Below are 13,993 nucleotides of genomic sequence, written 5' to 3' on the forward strand. Positions count from 1 at the left end.
TTAATGTTGATTTTCATAGCTTTCTATGAACCAGAGTAATAACTAGATAAAATAACAAATCTGAAGGTATCACACTTCCTGATTTCAAACTATACTACAAAGCTACAGTTGAAACAATATGGTTCTGGCATAAAACCAGGCACATATACCAATGCAGGAAAATAGATGGCTCAGAAATAAACCTCCACATATATTATTTCACAAGGAAGCCAAGAACACTTACTGGAAAAAGGAATATTTACAATAATGGTGTTGGGAAAACTGGATGACCACATACAGAAAAATGGAATTGGACTCCACTCTTTCAAAGCTCATGAAAATTAACTGGAAATGAATTAAAGATGTGAACATAAGACTTGAAATTATAAAGTTCCTAGAAGACAGTATAGGGAAGAATCTCCTTTACATTAGTCTTGGGAATAATATTTTGGATATGACACAAAACCACAAGTGACAAAAGCAAAAATCAATAAGTAGGACAACATCAAACTAAGAAAATTTTGCTCAGAAGGACACCATCAACAAACTGATAAGGCAAACTACCAAACAGGAGAAAATTTTTGCAAACCATACCAGATAAACTGTATTTAGGACCATCAAAAAATCCAAAACATGTAGGAAACACATACAACTCAACAGCAACAACAAAATGAAAACCTGATTTAAAAAATAGGCAGCTGAACTAACCAGGCATTTTTTAAAGAAGTCATCCACGTGGAGAACAGGTATATGAAAATATGACCAACATCATAAATAACCAGAAAATGCTAATCAAAACCACAATGAACTATCAGGTCCCACCTTTTAGAATGGCTACCATCCAGAAAACAGTAGGTAATAAATGTTGGTGAGGATGCCAAATAATAGGAACCCTCCTACATTGTGTGTGGGAATGTAAATTGGTCAGCCCTTTTGGAAAACAGTATGGATTGTCCTCAAAAAACTAAAAATACAAGTGCCTTCTGATCCATCAATACACTTTGGGGACATAGACAAAGGGAATGAAAACAGGTGCTGAAGTGACATGCAATCCCATGCTTACTGCAGCATTATTCATAATAGCCAGGAAAGGAATCAACCTAATTCTCCGTGAACACCTGAAGGAAGGACGAAGAGGTGGTACACATATACAATAGAATGCTATTCAGCCTCAAGAAAGAAGGAAATTCTGACATTTGCGGCAACATGGATATGCCTTGAGGGCATTATGCTAAGAGAGATAACTCAGGGAAAGAAAGACAAATACTGACTGATAAACTGATCTGTGCAATCAAAAAAGTTTCTATGAAAATCTGTTTTCATAGAAACTGAGAGAAGAATGGTGGTTACCAGGAGATGGGGGGGCGGGATGGAGAGATGTCATTAAAGGGTATAACCTTACAATTAGAAGATGAATAAGTTCTGGAGCTCTAATGCACAGCATAGTGGTTAAAATCAACAATATTGTATTATATAGTTCAAAACTGCTAAGAGAGTAGTCTGAAAAGTTCTCACCAGAAAAGAAGTGATAATTATGTGATGTGACAGAGATGTTAATTGAAATTTACACAATGTTCTGTAAAAATTACATCTCAGTAAAAAAATTCATCATGAAGATATAACAATTACAAATATATATGCGCTCAACATCATAGCACCTAAATATATAACACAATAATTAACAGACCTAAAAGGAAAAATAGAAATACTAAAATATTAGGAGACTTCAGGACACCAATTTCATCAATGATAAAACATCCAGGCAGAAATCCAATAAGGAAACACGACTTGAAAAAGACTATGGACAAATGGATCTAAAAGGCATACACAGAACATCCTACCAAATAGCAGCCATGTACTCAATCCTCTCATGCATCTGCAGCTCATTTCTCCAATGTAGATCTCATGTTAGGCTATAAGCCTTAAATTTAAGAAGACTGAAACTATATCAAGTATCTTTTCTGCCCCACAAGAGCATGAAACTAGAAATTAATACAAGAAAAAAATTGGAAAATCCAAAATATGTGGAAATTAAACAAAATGCTCCTGAACAACCAATAGTCTGAACAATAGGTTAGCCACTAAATGCTTTTTTATGGAGTTAAAAATAAATAAACCAAAAGTATACATAATACGGAAGCATCACAAACATTAATTATTTCTAGGTCTTATTGAATTCCTTTTTGGAGAATGAATATTCTTGCATTTCAAATCTCCAGATTTGTTAAGATATTGTTATGCTTCAGAATTAGATTATATTGGTAAATTGTCCATGAGCACTTAAGAGGAATGTGTATTCTCCTTCAGTTTGGGGTTGTTACCGCTAAAGGTTATTTTGGACAAGGCAATTATTATTATTGCAGCTTTCTATGTCTTTTCCATTTCTCTGGACATGCTCTATCAATGTGGTTGATAAAAGGGTTTTGAAATATTCTGCATAATTATGTATTTGTTAATTTTCCAACCTCCACTTTTAAAATATCTGTATATTTGTATTTCAAAAGAATGCCTTGTATAAGCATATAGTTTGACTCTGTACTTCATCTAATATGATAATCTTTGCACATTTAGATTTACACTTATCATCTTTTTGCTTGTTTCCTATTTTTCATTGTTCCAAAATCACTACAGTATCTAAAATTAAAAAAAGAATATCACACGCTGCTGTGGATTTGGTGCTAGAATTTTCATGTACCACTGGTGTGAGAGCACTAATTAGTACCATGATGTTGGAGATCTGTTTCTGGCGCCAATTATCACAAAACATACACCTTTGATACAATAATAGCACTCCTAAGTATACAATACTGAAGCAAAAGTAATATTTATGTGTCCCTCAAATGAAGAATAAAAATGTGCATAGCAGCATTGCTAATAAATACCACCAAAAAATGAAGTATGAAAAATGTGCATAGCAGCATTCCCTATAAATACCACCAAACTGGAATCACCCTACTGATCTTGAGTAGTAAAAGAATGAATTGGTATATATTTATGCAATGGAAATGGTCAATGACTTAATAAAACAACATGTATAAGCTCACAAATATAATTTTGGATGCAAAAAAACCAGAAACTGTGTGATTTGACTTATATAAACTCAAGAAAAGTTAAAAATAATTATTGCAACTGTTAAGGTCAAGACTCCTGTCACCTTTGAACAGATAAGTATTCTTTGGTATGGAAGGGGATTCTTTGATAATAATTTATCTTTATTCTGACTATGGTTACAAGGATGCATTCACTTTGTGAAAATTCACGAAGCATACATTTATCTGTATACATGATTTATATATTTTATACATATATTTACATGTGGCTGAATGTACCTTATAGCTAATAATGTTATCCTTCATCCAAGATATCCAAATTACCAGTAAACACAAAAAAAGGTGTTGAATATTATTAATCATCATTGAAATACAAATCAATGGAACGAGATACCTGTTCACAGCCAATAGGATGGATAGAATAAAAAAGTCAGATATTAACAAGTACTGACAAAGTTGTGGGGAAATACAAATGCTCATACATTGCTGGTGGGAATGTAAAATGGTGCAGCCATGCTGGAAAAGTCTTGCACTTACACTAAAGATTAAATGTAGAGTATAATAGGACTCTATTCACCACAATTCCATTCCTAAACATATACCCAAGAGAAATGAAAATATATATCCACACAAAAACCCATACACAAGTGTTTATGGAAGCATTATCCACAAAAACAAAAATGTACAAAAGAACCAAATGACTATCAGTGGATGAATGAATACATTAAATGTGCTATATTCATATACATTTATATTTCAAAGGGGTCCTATTCCAGTTTAAGCCTGTGCCTGTACTATAGTCAATATGGCAATCTCTGCATGACTGGTTATATTTAATACTCTGATGAATGATATAGGCCATGAAAATGAAGAACTAATACAAGCTATGACTTGGATGAATTTTGGAAACATTGTGCTGAGTGATAGAAGCCTGTCACAAAGACCAAATATCATATGATTTCTTCATATGAAACCTCAGAATAGGGAAATACATAAAGACAGAAATCAGATTAGTGATTGCTTAAGGATGGGAAGGGGACATGGGTTGGACATGAAAGCTAAAATGGGGGCCTCTTTGGAAGTGATGGAAATATCCCAAAATGGACTATGGTGACAGTGGTACATATGTATGAATATACTAATAACCATTAAATCATACACTTTAACTGGGTAAAATGTATGGCGTATGAATTATATCTCAATGATGCTGTTTTTCAATAATACCCTGTCACACATTACAGGAAAGGAATATTTCAGAATAATCTCTCTTGTGATTAAACATACAAATGTCCCAAACAAATGTTAACAACATAGGTCTAGTGCAATACAGAAAGGATGGTAAACCAACATATACTTCTATTAATTCCTGAGAGCATAGGCTGGTTTGATATTTGAAAATAATTAATACAGTTTTATCACATTAATAGAATATGAATAAAATCCTATGAGTCTCTCAGTTGATTTTAAAATATATAAAATTCCATATCCATTTATGAAAACCCATCAAAAAAAGGGGACTTCTCTAATCTGACAAACTGCTTCCATACCCACAAATGCTTAGCAAACATCATGCTCAATATTGAATGCTGATAGCATTCTTCTGAGTCTGTAATAAGAAAATGATATTTGATACATCATATTTGCTCAACATTGTATTGGAGGCTCTAGATAGAACAGAAAAAGATAATAGATACAAGAATTTAAAAGAAATTCATAAAGTTGTTAATTTAGAAAAGAATTTATATCTATGTTGAAAATCCAAATAATCTAAGAAAAAGTTTTAGAATTTATTAGGCAACTTAAAGTTCATGGACAACAAGTCAATACACAATAATCAATTTTGCTCCTATGTACTAAAGGTGAGAAATTAGAAGATAAGTATTTACAATCATTTCCTTTATAATATCATTCAAAACCAATGAATACTTTTAAATAAATTTAATTTGTCATTTCCAATAATTCTAAGGGCAAAGACAAATATGCACTAAAAGTAAAACTGTAAGATATTGAAAAAAGTTAAAGAATAACTGAATGAGTGAACAGGGACACCATGTTAATAGACTGGAAGGTTCTATACTCTACAAATGTAAGCTGTACACTGATAAATTGTTGCACTGATTTGGTCAATCAATCCATTTCACAAAGTCTATCAAAATACTAGCAAACTATTTTTCTGTAAAGTAAAAGTCTGATTCTAAAATTTGTTTGGCAATGCAGAAGACCAAGTCTAGAAAAACACTCCTGAAAAACAACAAAATTTTATTGGCAGTAGTATGAAAAGTAGACCAAAGGATAAGACAGGAAGCATGGAAACAGACTTATGTGAATGTGCCCCGGACTCTGTCTCTCCAAGCCTCTCTATCTCTGTGTTCCCTGGTAACTCTGGGGGGAAAAATATGTTCCCAACCCAGGGCAAATAATCTTTGAAGCCAAAATCAATCAAAGGGAGAAATAAAGTGGGAGAAACCCATTTACTGCTCTCTAATATCTATCCCAACCCCACTGTAAAAAGACCCAACCAAACCTTTCCAGTCCAGATAGGCCCTAGCTGCCAACAGCTCCTTGTAATTACCTATTGACCTGGAGACACACTAAGGACTGGAGAGAGATTCTAGAAGTATTGCACTTTTATCCACATCCCACCCTTCAGAAACTTCACCTCACAGTCTACTTACTCCCTATCTTCTGCAATGGGTCCTGTTCAAGAAAACAGGAGTACTGGAACCAGACTAAAACATACAACAACAACAGCAAAAAAGTCAAGATAATCCTCATTCCAGAGAATTTACCAAGGTTCAAAGTCCTATGCAGATTAAGTCCTTAGCTTGCCCATTCCACGGGAAGCCAGTAGTTAGGGAGTTCAGAGCTGACATAAGGTAGCATCTGGAGAAATGGGGAGGGTCAAAGCCACAGAGATTATAGAAGAAAATAACATAAAGGGCAATAAAATATATGTTTCAATAACACCAGAATATGCAAATCTTATCCATCAGTTATTAGGCATGGAAGAGAGTGGTCCTGTGATGGCACAGTGGCAGGAATGGGATCTCAGCCTGGTCTGGTTTACCAGACCTTCTACCCCATGACGGTGGGAGTTACAGGTGAGTCAGTATATATTGCTGCAGGATGTACATGTACTGGCCATTTACATAAAAAGAAAACTTCCCCACAAAATGCTCTTACCTCCCAATTATTTGGTGGAACAGTACTGTGATCACTGGGGACCACTGTGCTCTTACTCCAGGAACACACAGAAGTCCAGCTTCCAGACCTTTTCCCAAAGGTAGCAGAAGGGCCAGCCATCACTGGTCCATGTGTCAAAATATCCACGATCACGTCCACTCGACAGAGTTTCCAGGGTTAAAAGCAGATGGGCCTGGCAGGAGGATTTTGCACTGCTGGCCATATCCTGGCTGCAATAACTCCTTTTTGGTTTTCATATACAACTGTATAGGACAGATAACAATGTGTGTTAGTATGTTCACAGGACTCTAGGCTCTCTTTCAGGATTTTCATCCAAATGCTGTAGCACTGTCTGTCCATAAGCAAGATGACAAGCCCTGTTGAAAGACTATTGGTGTCTGACTTCAGACCAGATTTCTACAAACCCTTGTACCTCTCTATCATGCCTTCTCCAATAGTGTTATATGGTACATGAAACTTCTATTTTATTCCTAATTGCTGAACCCATTCTTGTTCTGCATGTCCAGTAGAGTGGATGCCTTGATCACTCTCAATCACCTGCAGTCGGCCACAAGCTGCGAAGACACATTCTAGGTACATTTTGTTCATTTCTTATCTGCAAGATGTGCAGGAAAAGAAAAGAATAGTCCAGTAGCTGTGTCAACACAAGTCACGGTATACCAATATTCTTCTGATATTGGCAGGGGCCCAATATAATCTACTGTCACCTGACAAGGGGTATCAGCCCCTTTACTGCTGTCCCATGTTGCTGCAGGACTCAGTGTAAGTCCCTCTTAGAACACACAAGGCACTCCTTGTGGGCTCTGCTGACTTCCTAAAAGGTCAGCAGCACGCCCCAAAGACAGACTACAGCTAACATTGTATTCTGCCCTGTGTGCAACAGATTCTGATGTAACCATTGAACTACCTCAGAGGTAGGCTTTCCTTCTAGGCAGCAGACCTGTAATAATAAGTCTGCTTTATCATTCCCTGGGGATACCAAAGGCAAATGGCCTATCATGTGCTGTACGGTAACTGTCCTAGTCTGATCAGAGGCCCATAGGTCTTGCCACATCTCTTGCTCCCAGTGGGACCAGTGACCAACCATCCAGATGGCATCGTACCATGTTGGTAGCCACAGGTTCAAGCCCTGATTGATGTTCTACCTGTCAATGCAGTCAACTATAGTGTAGGGCTCCTGGGTGATCATGAGACATAGTGCTCGCAACTCAGCCCATTGTCTGCTCTTGCCCTCTCCATCCTCCATCCATATTGTCTCAGTCTCAGGAGGGAAGTCACAGCCCTCCAATTTAGGGGCTGCCCACAACCTGAGTTACCTGTATAACCAGCATCTTCAGGGATAGGGAATTTTCCCTCTTGATAAGGACTCTTGGCTACCATGGCTCAAATGCAAGTTCTTACTGCTTTCCACTACTGTATGTCACTGGCCCCATTACTCACTGAATTTTCCCACTTATGGGCCTGGAAGACAGAGCACTATGCTGCTGTAAGTATGCACCCCATTTGGCCAGAGCAAACAAATGTGAACACCACTCAATGGCCTTTGGTCCAGTTTGCACCCACCCTGCAATGGGATAGGTGGTTATTACCTTAGCTGGAGCTTTCCCAGTGATTGGTTCCATAGCCAGCAAGGCATGAGCCAGTTGATTCGCAATCAAGGCGTACCAGAAATCTCCTTTCCATAGTTGTGTCCAGAATCCAATAGGTTGGCATGTTCATGTTGCTGCTAAAACCCAATCCATAAACATCTTTGGTTACATGAACATGTAACTCACATGATCTTGATGAGTCCATTACACTTATGCCCTGTATGGCCTTGGCTGCTTGGCTGTTCAGACAGCAGCAGTAAAATCAGCTGCACATGTTTATCCCAGTCCCACCTGATGCCGTATTGTCCCAACCAGTATAAGGGATTCAGAATTTGTGCCAAGTGCAAGATAAATAATCTCCAGTAATCCAAGAGATCCAAAAGCTCTAGTAATACGGCAACAGTTGGAGGAGGAGGGAAAGCCTGCACCTTGTCTATGACTGCTTCTGGAATAACTTTAGTTTTACAAACCAGACAACCCCTAAGAATTTACAGACAACCCAGGTCCCTGAACCTTCATGCTGTTCACAGCCCATCCTTTCTCTTATAGATGTTGCAGCAGTCTAGGAACTGACCCTTCTAGAATCCGATGTGAGCATGATAATGTAGTGATACAACCACATTGTTTGCGGTTTCTTCCATGCGGCCAGAAGTCCATGACATATAATGGGTCTGTTGAGGTATCCCTGTGCATGGACAGTGAATGTCCACTGCCAACCTTCCCACATGAATGCAAACTGTTCCTGACTTTCTGTGCTATGTCAATAAAGAAGAAAGCATTAGCCAGGTCTACAATATGATTACACATCCCTAGTTCATGATTCAGTGTATCCATAATGGTCAATTCCCTATAGTCTATGGTCATATACCAGGAGCAATCTGGACTTTTTACTGATCACACTGGGGAATTAAAAGGAATTTGAGTAGGCTTTATGATTCTCCAACTCTTGTAGAGCTTCTCCAATTTCCTTGTGAACCCCAAGCCATTTATACTGCTTAGTATTTGTCATCTGCAAATGTAAAGTCAGAGCTACAGGGGGATGCTTAGCATGTCCCCTCAGAACTGCCTCTACCACGTGTATCCTCAGTCCGAACTCATCTGCAGTGGTATGTTGCCACAGGCCCTGCAGGATATCTCCCTCCAAAGTATAATCAAGGATGGGAGAAATGTACACAGTATACACTCCTTTGGGGGTACACGCCCCAGCCCCAGTGGGATTTGGACTTTCTTCACTCTAATTGCCTTACCTCCATAGCCATCTATCACAGCAGAAGTTCTAGGAAAATGCTCTGGTTTGCTATAAATTAGAGAACACTCAGTTCCTTTGTTCACTAGCATCAAGACACATTGTACATTTTTTGCACAATTCATTGACAATTCAGGGTACCAAGGAATTGTTAATTCTACATGTGGCATCTGTTCCCTACCATGTCCCCCAAGATAGGCATCTTTGCCTCCCTGACTCAAACCATGATGCCCAATTGCCCTCCTGTGGGGTGAGGGGCCCAAGCAAAGTCTGAGTGCTTTCCCCCAGGAAGTTTGCAGGGACTCAGGCCGGATGTGAGGCTTTGACTCCAGCTTCTGTGTCCTGGATCTCAGCAGCCAGATGCACTGCTCAGGCTTTAATTGGGGCCACAGTTCTAACAAGTTTCTATGGGCTGTCCATCAAAGTTTTCTTTCACTACCCCAGCCATTATCAAATCAACCCTCATCTGGGTCCTCGATGGGTCTTTTGTACCTCGCCTTTCAGTCATAGCCTGTACCTACTTCTGTGATCTTATTGTTTCAATCTCCCCCAGATCTGCTAAAGTTCAAGTAGCCTCACTTTGGGTTGCCCTATGTGGGGGGCAAGAGTAGTCACTAGGGACCCAAAGAAAGATGTGGAAACTGAATTGAGCACCAGATTTCTCATTCTTACTTGGAACAACTCCTCTCTGGAGTCTTGATGTCCATACTACAGACAATATTTTTCATGCCCAATTTCTGCTATACCTATTGGAGCTCTACATATGTTTTCCAGCTAGTGGGTAAGTATGAAAAATCACCCTGATTAGGCCAAATTGCCCTGATGGCACTGTCAGACAATCCAGAGGTGTCTGATTCCCTGAGGCATGATGGGCACTTTGCAACCATTGCCAGAGGGAAGGGTGAGTCATCAGGGAAGCCAGTCTACTCATTTCAGGACCAGACATGACAACATTTTCCACCCCCATATCCCAGAGACATTAAAGCCATGCAGGCAGAGGTTACGTTGGCGTCTGCCTGTACTGGACGCTCATGTCCCACAGCTCATCCTGGGTGTAGGGGTGGAGCATGGAGTGCTCCACAACCCGGGGAGGGGTGACTCCTCACTCTGAGGAGCCTGCGGTTGTTTTATTTTTATTTTTTTAATTACAGCTACGTGGGCTTTTAACACAGTAGAGGCTGGTGCCTCGGGCGGTGGCCGTGGCAGCAGATCAGCTCCTGCCCCGCCTCCACATCCTCTGCACCACCTCTTTCCCCCCACAGCTCCAGCTCCTCCACCATCTCCGGGGCTGAAGGCACTGCTCCTTCCTTCCACTCCCCAACAACCTTCTGCAATGTGGCTTCTGCTGCCTCATCCCAGGAGCGTGATCCATCGTCTCAATAACGGTCTCTCCTCTTTAAGGGCATCCCATAGGTTACCACCCAGCTCCTCCAAGCGATGCAAAAGTCTGTCTCTCTCCTCAGTAACCCTTTCCACTATCTCGACAAACAAAGATCCTACAATGCCAGCTGCTACAAAAACACTCAGGCCTCTAAGCACCCTTCTATCTCACAGTGGGCTAATTTTGCAGCATCTGATGTCTCCAACCTTCCCCAATTCTGGGGAAGGCCCAAACCCTCTTGGAGGTATTTTATACCAGATCAATTCCCCCACTAAGAGCTCCCCAATTGGAGGCGACACAGGTAGCGGCTTTCCAGGTGAAGCTGCACCTTCTACTACTGCAGCCATTGGTGCCTTCCCACTATCTACATTGGAGGTTCTAGGCATCTCCTCACTATCTCTAGAGTCAGCCCACCAAAGGGTCACACCCATTTAGACAGATTTCAGGTTCAGAGGTCCTGCCAACTACCGCCAGGTGTAACTCCAGAGAGGAAATCCCAGGGTAAAAAACCTTTGAAACTGAAATCAGTCAAAGGGAGAAATAAGTTTAAAACCCATTTATTGCTTACAAGCATTCAACCCGCGTCTGTCTCTCTCTCTCCTGTTGCATCAGAAGCGAGCAAATACTCCCCCCAACCTTTCTGGTTCAGATGGACTACTTCTCTCCACCCCTTGGAAACACCTGTTGATATGGAGATGCACTAAAGCTGGGTGAGAGATTCTGGAAATGTAATTTGACCCACTCTGTTATGCACAGATTCGTGTCAAATGTTACTTCTGTGTTTTTTCTATTCACATATTAGTTCTCACTTTACATCATCAGAAGTTTCAAACCATCATATTGGAAAATTGTCTGTTAAGCACCTAATATTTGTCTGTGTCAGGCATAAAGCTTTCTAGAGTTTGGCCTATGAGGAAACCTTGACAAATGTATTTGCCGTTGAGAGTAGAATAAGGAGAACTAAACATGCAATTGCAGTTTGGTAAGGAATGAAAGCAGCGGGTAAGTGATGACAGGAGTGGGAATGAGTCGAACTAACCCAGGCCTGGGGTACTGCTGGTGGAATCATAAGACAAAGTCAGCAATAAATTACTTGTGGGAATGTCATCTAAACTGGAGGTTAGGAAGTTGAAAAATGAGGGGTAAATTCATGCCTACGCTGTCCATGAAAGGAGAAGTGGCCTGAAATACAGAAAAAGGATCAAAGGAAATTTTACTATGCTGCATTATGGAAGAGGAACTTGGAACAAAATGTACTGAATAATGAAATGCTGGTGTTTCTTTGAGGGATTATAATTAAGTGTGTAATTTGGTCTCTTGAATTGACATATTCTTCACTTAAAAAAGCATATCATCACATTGATATTTGTATTCACATTTTATTCTTTTTCTCATTTGTTCATTCATAATATAATTGGCTTAAGGCTTATTAATATATTACTCCTCTAGCCCCATATTAGTTTTCTTGGACTTGCTGCCATCTGTTTGCTAAAATACTCTACATACAAGATTAAACAATTTAATTGGGATACCAATATAAATACGTTTTATGTAACTTCAGTGAAGGATTTATCTTTAACAGAAATTACAAGTGCATTGTTACTTAATTCATGACCCTTTGGCAAATTTCAAATAACTTTCATATTAGGTAGGATCTAGTCAATAAAATATGTGAATTGTGTGATTTCAAAGATTTTCCATTAGTAAATGCTTCTTTCAAATCCTAAATCTTATACTTATTCCTCATTTAAAAATCTATCTTCAGTTTATGAAATTTTTCTTATAACAGACAAGTTTCAATTCTTTTCAAAATTAAGTCTCTTATTTAAGTAAGGTTTTTGGTTTGTTTTTTGTATGTGTTCTTTTTAAGGGAATGGTGTTCTCTATTGTATTAATATTTGAAGATAAATTTCCCAAACCTTTACAATTGGAAAGGAAATGTTAGGAGTGAAGTCATGCTTAGATTTCCTGAGACATCTATTCTCATTTTTCTTCATTACAATCATCATCTGAAAGAAGCTTTTTTATAAGGAGATCAAAGGGGTGACTTGACCAGGGCTGGTACCGAATTGAAGGCCAAATCTAGATCAGGAAAAGTCAAAAGGAGACATAAACTGAAGAAAATTTGCTTACGGATACTGACATCAACATTCCACTAATTCTTTGAGAGCAATTTAAATCTTTTGACTAAGTCATTAAAGGCTTGTTTCACCTGTTTGTTCCTCAGAGTGTAAATGAATGGGTTCAGCATGGGGGAAATGGAAGTAGTGAGTAGTGTTACTCCCTTATTAATGGCCATTTCATCTTTTGCTGAAGGTTTGATATAAACAAAGATGCAGCTGCCATAGGTGATGGAAACCACAATAATGTGGGATGAGCAGGTAGAAAAGGCTCTTGTCCTCTGCTGGGCAGAGGGGAGTCTTAGAATTGTCCTGATGATGTACATGTAGGACAGAACCACACACACCAGAGTCATGAGGAAAGTCATCACAGCACAGACAATAACCATCTGCTCTATGAGCCATGTATCTGAGCATGAGATCTTCAGCATAGGGTTAGCGTCACATGCAAAGTGGTCAATGGCATTAGAGGCACAAAATTCCAGGTCCAGTCCCAAGCTGAGTGGTGGCAATACGATCAACAAAGACATCATCCAACAGCAGAAGACGAGCCTTTTGCAGACCCTGTAGCTCATAATAGTCATGTAGTGCAGGGGTTTGCAGATGGCTACATATCGATCAAAGGACATGGTGTCCAAGAGATAAAATTCTGCTGCTGCAAAAAACATCTGTAAAAAAAAGTTGGCATACACAAGCATTATAGGTAATAGTCCTGTCACCTGTTGATAAGCTGTACAAGAATCTAGGAATGCAGGCAGAAGTGAATGAGATTTCCAAGAGGGAAAAATTTTGGAGAAAAAAGTACATCGCAGTTTTAAGGTGAGAATCCTCTAATGTGAGGATGATGATGCTCAGGTTTCCAGTTACACTCAACATGTAGGTGATCAGTAGAAATATAAAAATCAGAATCTGTAGCTGAAGGTCATCTGTCAATCTGAGAAGGATGAAACTGGTTACAGATGTGTGGTTTCTCATTCCAGGGGGGCTGAATTTTGCCCAAACTGCATGTAAAAGCAAAGGATCTAAGTTCTGAAAATGCGGTGGTAAAATAGTCATATTATGGTTTTGTTCAGAAAAGTCACCCGTATTTTACATGTGTTTTGTTTTACTTAATAATAAATTTTAAAAATAACTCATACTAGGCTCTGTTGATAGCATATTATTATATGGATCAGAAACCTTGTTTTCAAATGTTTTTACTATAACATATGGTAACATATATATTTTATACTGCATCCCATTGTACAAGTTCACACCCACACAAATACTTACACACATATACTGGGAACAAAAATGACAATAAAATACTGATCCTTTGGTGCCCTGATCTCTAATGTTTTATGTTCTAATGTATCTCATTAAAAATAAATACAAATACCGTAAAATTGATTTTATAGCCTACTAAATGGTCATGACAAGTGCTG

General features: G+C 38.9%; 1 pseudogene; it reads right to left on the reverse strand.

The window, feature by feature from the left end:
- Positions 1-12,604: 12,604 nt before the first annotated feature.
- On the reverse strand, positions 12,605-13,544 carry LOC140843874 (olfactory receptor 6C2-like; annotated as a pseudogene).
- Between the last annotated feature and the right edge of the window lie 449 nt (positions 13,545-13,993).

This window comes from Manis javanica, chromosome 10 (assembly GCF_040802235.1).
Source record: "Manis javanica isolate MJ-LG chromosome 10, MJ_LKY, whole genome shotgun sequence".
NCBI lineage: Eukaryota > Metazoa > Chordata > Mammalia > Pholidota > Manidae > Manis > Manis javanica.